Genomic DNA, 8,756 nt, shown 5'->3' on the forward strand with positions numbered 1-8,756 from the left:
ACAACCCTTAGAATAGATTTTTTTTGCATTCAATTCAAGTCTCTATCCTATTTGAAAATTCTGAGATAGACATATGACTTATGAGGATATTACGGGGATTGCACATGTGCCACTGGCGGCAATCAAAGAGCCAGTGCTAGCACAAATTGCAGGTGTTAGTGGTGGGTGTTTGCAGCAAACTCCATGTCTGTATGATGAAGGCTCACTTCAGAGTTTTCTTAACACTCCATGACGTATGTATATACCCTAAGAAGTTAAGTTCAGGGAACAAGGGTCAGGTCTGCTACATAAGTACTTCTGGAATTAGCTATTATCTAGCAATTCCCATATAACTTGCTGGTTTTTATACTTTTGTATTCAAAAGTCAGAAATGGAGACAATTTTCTGGGGAACAAGCCGTGAAATTATTGCAATTACTACAAACTGCCAATAATTGCAATTATTTCCCAAGTGGGCATGGATGGAGCGGTGTCAAGGGGGGTCCAGCCAGCACACGGCATTCCTGCTTAGGGCCTGCGCACCAGTCATAGCCTGCAAACTATCTTGGTTGAAAGTTCACAGGCTGCAAGGAAATTCCAAAAGAAATTTTGGAGGGTTTTATGCTGTTGCAGTCGTCCCTCTGAATACATCAGGATGCTGGAACTTCCTGAAGTGTCCAGAAGGGGTGAGGAGTTCCTCATACACTGGCACCAGGGGAGTGCTGCTTATTCAAAAACCTGCAGCACATTTATCTGGCAATAGGTAGCATATTTCCACAGCATTAAAGGGTGCTGTAAAGAAAAAAAAACGTACCTCCTCTGCCGATTCTGTTGTCCTGTGCTTGGCCATTTGTGTCCTGTCCTTGTTTGTTTACAGCTAAAGTTTGACAACTTCCGCGTGCCAGATTCAGCATTAGTGTGTGCCAGGGGGTGCAGGTGTTGTCGGAGTGGAGCGTCAGAGTGGAGCGTGCCTGTTTCTGTAAACAAACCTGGGACCCTGCACAGACGGTCGGTGGCGTAGGACAACATGAGCGATGGAGGAGGTAAGTATAAGGCTACATTCACACAGACATATGAAAACGGCCGTATCCGTACCGTACCGTACCGGTTTTTTACGGATTACATACAGCCACATTCATTTCAATGGACAATACGTCTGACCATTTATATTGGCGTTGTTAACTCCATTCCGTACCGTACCGTATACTAGCCGTATAAAAATATAGAGCATGTCCTATTTTCTCCCGTATTTCAGTTCCGTATGCCCTAGAAGTCTATGGGGACGTATAAAATACGGGTTACATACGTGGTGCATACGGATGAAAAACGTCACGTATATATACGGCCCGTAAATACGGGACTGGAGAAATCATACGGTCGTGTGAATGTAGCCTAAGTTTATTTTTTCTTACAGCCTCCCCCGGGCTACCTGTATATTTTTTTAAACATCGAAACAACTCTTTTAAAAGAGTTGGCCACTAATAAGAAAGTTTAGCAACCTTATTAGAAGATCCCAGTAGGGTCAACCATATTGTATTTAACCTCATAAACATTCTCTGTAATTTTTGAATGTGTGTGATAGGAGAGTCACGATTTATGGGTTAAAGCTCAAATACAATCCTGGGTGTTACAGGAGGGACAAATTGTGCAAAAAGAAAGTGGGAGTGTTAGTACAAAAGGGGAGAACACACAATGCTCCTGTGATTTCAAGGTGGAAGGGGTAAGGATACTGTATTTTGGAATATAGCTCATCATACCTTCCTATATGTACCCTACCTGGATATATATATTTTTATACATTCATTTGGCTTGTTGCTTATTTATATAAATGTAATATATCTCATTGTAACTGTACAAAGAAGAAAACCAAGTCCGCACAGTGGAGAGAAACCTCTATAGAGGGGGTGCAGAGCCTCCAGACAGCACTCCAAAAAATACAAAACTCCAAAGGGTGAAGTTTAGTAAAACAGTGGCGATGTTTGGGTGTGAACCACCTTCATCAAGCCCCTGTTCACCACTGTTTTAATAAACTTCACCCTCTGGATTTTTGCCTACACTTTTTTTCATTGTAACTGTATATATGTGTAATATGCCTAGTCATGGTCAGACATATGCCCATGAACCCTCTTTATTAGAGATGAGCGAGCACTAAAATGCTAGGGTGCTCGTTATTCGAGACTTTTCCTGATGCTCGAGTGCTCGTCTCGAATAACGAGCCCCATTGAAGTCAATGGGAGACTCGAGCATTTTTCAAAGGGACCATGGTTCGGGAATAAAATGTGTTAATTAATTGAAAAAGAATGTCTTCTGATAAGTTAGCAGATGTATGCAAACATCTGCAATCTATTCTTCACTGTTCCGCGCGTATATTATCTCCCGACAAGTTAGCAGATGTGAAGAACAGTGAAGAATAGAATAAAAACATTCCGCTGCTCTTCTTCCACTGAAGTCTCCCCGATGTCTCCGTGCCGCTGCCCGATGTCTCCGTGCCCCGATGTCTCCGTGCCCCGATGTCTCCGTGCCCCGATGTCTCCGTGCCCCGATGTCTCCGTGCCCCGATGTCTCCGTGCCCCTATGTCTCCGTGCCCCTATGTCTCCGTGCCGCTCCGTGTCGCTGCCCGATGTCTTCGTGCCACTGCCCGATGTCTCTGTGCTGCTCCCCGGTGTCTCTGTGCTGCTCCCCGGTGTCTCTGTGCTGCTCACCGTGTTCTTCAATGTGTTCTTCACACATATATATTGTTCTTCACATGCTATTTTGTTTGCACCGTTCCGCGCGTATCTTCCGACAAGTAAGCAGATGTGCCGAACATCTGTAATCTATTCTTCACTGTTTTCTTTACTGTGTTTTTCACTTAAATGATCCTGTGTTCACTGTGTTCACTGTTTTTATTCTATTCTTCATTGTTCTTCACTGTGTTTTTTTAATTAAATGCTCGATCTCGAGCAGGGGAAATACTCATCCGAGCAACGAGCCGTTTCGAGTACCTTAATACTCGAACGAGCATCAAGCTCGGACGAGTATACTCGCTCATCTCTACTCTTTATGCATCCTTAACCGCAACACAACACACAGGGGCTCATTTACTTAAGGACACGGATCGCATTTTCTTCAGACTGTCGGCCTTTTTTGGGATTGCAAGGCTTGGACAGGTATTTAACAGGTGATTTAACTTTAACACCTAGCCGACCGGGTGCGAACTATATCGTCCTCGTGCGGCAAGGGGTGTATGGAGAGAGCTCACGAGCTGAGCTCTCTCCATATACAGTGGGTAACGGCTGTATAATACAGCCAACACCCGCCTGTCACTGCCACGGTCGGTGCTGGCACCGATCGCGGCAGTTAACCTGTTAAGTGTCGCAGTCAAACCCGACCGCGGCACCTAACTTACAGTTAAATGCCGGCCACCATCTTGGATGCCCAATTGCCACCCCCTGGTACGTCATCGGTGGGCGGTGATCGGTTGCTATGGCAGCCTAGAGTATCATTGAGACTCGTAGGCTTGCCAGGTGCAATGATTTCTAATAGCCAACAGAGGGCAGGCTATTAAAAATCATTGTAAAATAGCTATATACTGCAATACAGTAGTATTGCAGTATATAGTATTAGCAATCGGATCCTGCAGGGTTAAATTACCCTGGAGGATCTAAAATAATGGTAAAAAAATAAAATAAATAATTTTAAAAAAATATGAAAAAATAGTAAAAAAAGTAAAAGTTTAAATCACCCCCCTTTCCCTAAAACTGATATAAATATAAATAAACAGTAAAAATCATAAACACATTAGGTATCATCGCATCCAAAAATGTCCGATCTATCAAAATATATTAGCGGTTTCTCCCAGCGTTTAACCCAGTAACGGAAATTGGCGCCCAAAGTCGAAAATGCCACTTTTTTGCCATTTTGAAAAATATTAAAAATTCTATAGAAAGTGAACAAAAGCCCATACAGTCCTAAAAATTAAATCATTAAAAACGTCATCAAAAGTCACAAAAAATGACACTACCCACAGCTCCGTGCACTGAAGTATGAAAAAGTTATTAGCGCCAGAACATGGCAAAATTAAGAATTTTTTTTTTGTACAGAAGGTTTTAATTTTTTTAAATGTATGAAAACATTATAAAACCTGTACAAATTTGGTATCCTCGTGATCGTACCAAACCAAAGAATGAAATAGACATGTGATTTGGGGCGCACAGTGAAAGCTGTAAAATCCAAGCCCACAAGAAAACGGCGCAAATGCGTATTTTCATCATTTTCACAGCATTTTGAATTTTTTTCCCGCTTCCCAGTATAGGCCATGGAATAATAAATACCATCACTATAAAGTTCAATTTGTTACGCAGAAAACAAGCCCAAACAGAGCTCTTTACATGGAAAAATAAAAAAGTAACAGATTTTTGAAGGTGGGGAGTGAAAAATGAGAATGCAAAAACGAAAAAGGGCCACGTCCCTAAGGGGTTAAAATTGTGTCGCAAGACCATGCACTTACATGCACCACGAAAAAGATGGTGAACTCTGTCGGACCTGAGCGGGGAAGTGACACATGCAGGATATCGGGTAAGTTCCATGGGGAGGGGGCATCATTTGTCTTGGCCACCTAGGGCACAGTATATAGTTTATACAGGGGACACAATATATAGCTAATACAGAGGAACAGTATCTATCTATATTTATTACAGGGGGACACAGTATGGGGGACTGCATGTATTCATTCATTATAGGCAGGGCTGGATTAAGGCTGGTGGGGGCCCCTGGGCGCAAACTGGTGGGGGCCCGCCCCACAATTTTTGTAAACAATGCCAGTAATATATGGACCCCCGTAATGAATATATACAGCTTTCCACTACACAGCACACACTGACACATGCACACACTACATATATACTGTATACACACACTGACACATGCACACACTACATATATACTGTATACACACACTGACACCATGCACACACTACATATATACTGTATACACACACCATGCACACACTACAAATATACTGTATACATACACTGACACCATGCACACACTACATATATACTGTATACACACACCATGCACACACTACAAATATACTGTATACACACACTGACACATGCACACACTACATATATACTGTATACACACACTGACACATGCACACACTACATATATACTGCATACACACACTGACCCCATGCACACACTACATATATACTGTATACACACCCTGACACCATGCACACACTACATATATACTGTATACACACACTGACACCATGCACACACTACATATATACTGTATACACACCCTGACACCATGCACATACAACATATATACTGTATACACACACCATGCACACACTACAAATATACTGTATACACACACTGACACATGCACACACTACATATATACTGCATACACACACTGACCCCATGCATACTCTACATATATACTGTATACACTGTAGGGATTCACTCAAATGGTAGCCTTTAGAGAAGCGCCAGGCAGCAGTCTTTCAGGTGAACAAAACAGGTGTCTTTATTTAGACATAAAAAATAACAGGGAAAAGGGCTTGCTCCAGCCGGCGAAACAAAATGCATAATCCATATGATAAATCTTAGTCCATGTTATCAGGCACCGTTCACATTCAAAGGCACAGTACCGTACTTCACCCTCCTGGGTTAGGAGAACCTTTTCAGTCCTCAGACTTCCCCACACAGCAAGGCTCAGCTCTGGCTCTGCTATTCCCTGTGTTCCACTCAGCTACACACAGGTAGGGAACCACCCCCCACTTCTCCTGACACAGGTGGCTTTACATAGGGCTGCAAGCCCTGGCCTGGAACGTGGGAGCAGCCATCCCACCCAGCACTGTGACTGCTCCAGAAAAAACCCGTCCCGGATCAGCTGCATTGCAGCTATGCTAAAATAACAAAAATGTGTCAGTGGCCGAACGCCGCTGACACCAGCAATACTGGTTTTTACTTCACCGAGGCCAGGCACCACGGTGACACGTATCTACCATCCACCACAACACCTTGTGCCTTTCTACATACCCCCCCCCTCTGCCCAACACAGGGGGTCTGGGCACCTTCAGCCAGCATGCAATAAACCCTAGACAGCGCATCTGCGTTACCTTGTAATTTTCCAGGCCTATGCTCCACTGTAAAATTAAAGTCTTGCAAAGCCAAGAACCAACGGGTCACACGGGCATTGTTACCCTTTTTCTCCCTTAGCCATTTCAGAGGGGCGTGGTCTGATACCAGTCTGAACTTTCGACCCAGGAGGTAGTACTGGAACGAATCTAGGGCCCACTTGATGGCCAAGCATTCTCTCTCGATTATTGAATAGTTACGTTCCGCTGGGGACAGCTTTCTACTGAGATAGCACACCGGATGTTCCTCCCCATTTACCACCTGCGACATTACAGCCCCTAGGCCCACCTCTGATGCGTCTGTTTGCACCACAAACTCACAAGAAAAATCAGGGGCTATCAACACTGGCTGTCTACAGAGAGCAACCTTAAGCTTCTGGAAAGCCCCCTCAGCCTCTGAGGACCACTTGATCATGGCCATTTTTTTTCCCTTTGTAAGGTCGGTAAGGGGTACTGCTATTTCAGCAAAGTTTGGGATAAATCTCCTATAATATCCCACAATACCGAGAAATGCCCTCACTTGTTTCTTTGTAAGTGGGCGGGGCCAGTCCTGGATGGCTTCTACCTTATTTATCTGGGGCTTAATCTCACCTCTCCCCACGACATAGCCCAAGTATCTGGCTTCTTCCATCCCAATGGCGCACTTACTTGGATTTATAGTAAAACCGGCCTTTCTAAGCGCATTCAGGACTGCTTGGATTTTACCAAGATGACTCTCCCAATCCCGGCTAAAGATCACTATGTCATCCAAGTAAGCGGCTGAATATTCTCTGTGAGGTCTTAAGACCCGATCCATAGCCCTTTGGAAGGTGGCTGGGGCCCCCTGTAAACCGAACGGCATCCTGACATACTGGAAGGATCCCTCAGGTGTGGAAAAGGCTGTCTTCTCCCTGGCTTCCTTAGATAAGGGAATTTGCCAATACCCCTTGGTGAGGTCTAAGGTAGTGATATACCGGGCTGGTCCTAGCCTCTCAATAAGCTCATCTACCCTGGGCATGGGATATGCATCTACCTTTGACACCTCATTTAATTTGCGATAATCATTACAGAATCGCCACTCTCCATTGGGCTTTGGGACTAGCACTATGGGACTGGACCACCCACTTTTAGATTCCTCAATGACCCCTAGTTTCAGCATTCTGTGCACTTCCTTGGTGATGACTGCCCTCCTGGCCTCTGGAATTCGATATGGTTTTAGGTTCACTCTCACATGAGGCTCAGTAACTATCTCGTGTTCAATTACATTAGTTAGCCCTGGTGCTTCTGTGAACAGATCTCTATTTTTCTCCAACAATTGTCTGCACTGGTGTTTTTGAGAGGAGGACAGGGTCTCTGCTATCTTCACATTCTCTGTATTGACCTCTGATTGGGTCACAAGGCAAGAGGCCTCTGGGGCATCTCTATGTTTCCAGGGCTTAAGCAGGTTAATATGATAGACCTGATAGGGTTTTCTTCTGCCTGGCTGATGTACTCGATAGTTAACTTCGCCCACCCTCTCGACAACCTCATAAGGCCCTTGCCACCTCGCCAAGAATTTGCTCTCCACCGTAGGCACTAACACCAAAACTCGATCCCCCGGACTAAACTGTCTAAGACGAGCCGATCTGTTATAGACTCTAGCCTGTGCTTCTTGAGCCTGCAGGAGATGCTCTTTGACAATAGGAGTGACCTGAGCTATCCGATCCTGTAATTGGGCAATATGTTCAATGACACTTCTGTAGGGTGTAACTTCGCTCTCCCATGTCTCTTTTGCTATGTCTAACAGACCTCGTGGGTGTCGGGCATACAACAGTTCAAATGGAGAGAACCCTGTGGAGGCTTGGGGTACCTCCCTAATGGAAAACAACAGGTAAGGTAAAAGGTAATCCCAGTCCCTACCATCTTTCTGAACTACCTTCTTTAACATAGCCTTCAAGGTCTTGTTGAAACGTTCCACCAACCCATCTGTCTGTGGGTGGTAAACAGAGGTGCGTAGTTGAGTAACCTTCAGTACCTTACAGAGATCCTGCATGACCCTGGACATGAATGGAGTCCCTTGGTCAGTCAGAATCTCCTTAGGTAGCCCTGTTCTAGAAAATATCTGAAACAATTCTCTGGCGATAACCTTGGATGAGGCCTTTCTCAGGGGTACGGCCTCTGGATACCTAGTAGCATAATCCACTAGCACTAGTATATACTGGTGACCCCTAGCCGATTTTACCAAAGGCCCTACCAAATCCATGGCAACCCTCTCAAAGGGTACTTCGATAATCGGCAATGGTATTAGGGGGCTGCGAAAGTTTGCCACCGGGGAAGTTACTTGGCACGTAGGACATGACTGACAATAATCTCTGACCTCCCGGTAACATCCCGGCCAGTAGAATCTGCGTAGAATCCTCTCTACTGTCTTATCTGCCCCCAAATGCCCTCCTAACACATGGTTATGTGCCAGGTCCATGACCAGGCGCCGATACTGTTTGGGAACCAGGAGCTGTTCCACTATGTCCTCACGGATTTTAGTCACTCGGTACAACAAATTTTCATTCATGGCAAAATGAGGAAATCTTTTGTCTGCCCCTAGCTCTTGAGGAACCCCATTAATTACCATTACATTAGTAAAAGCACCTTTTAGAGCTTCATCTTGAAGTTGGGCCGTCCCAAAG

This window comes from Engystomops pustulosus, chromosome 7, assembly GCF_040894005.1.
Source record: "Engystomops pustulosus chromosome 7, aEngPut4.maternal, whole genome shotgun sequence".
Classification (NCBI taxonomy): Eukaryota; Metazoa; Chordata; class Amphibia; order Anura; family Leptodactylidae; genus Engystomops; species Engystomops pustulosus.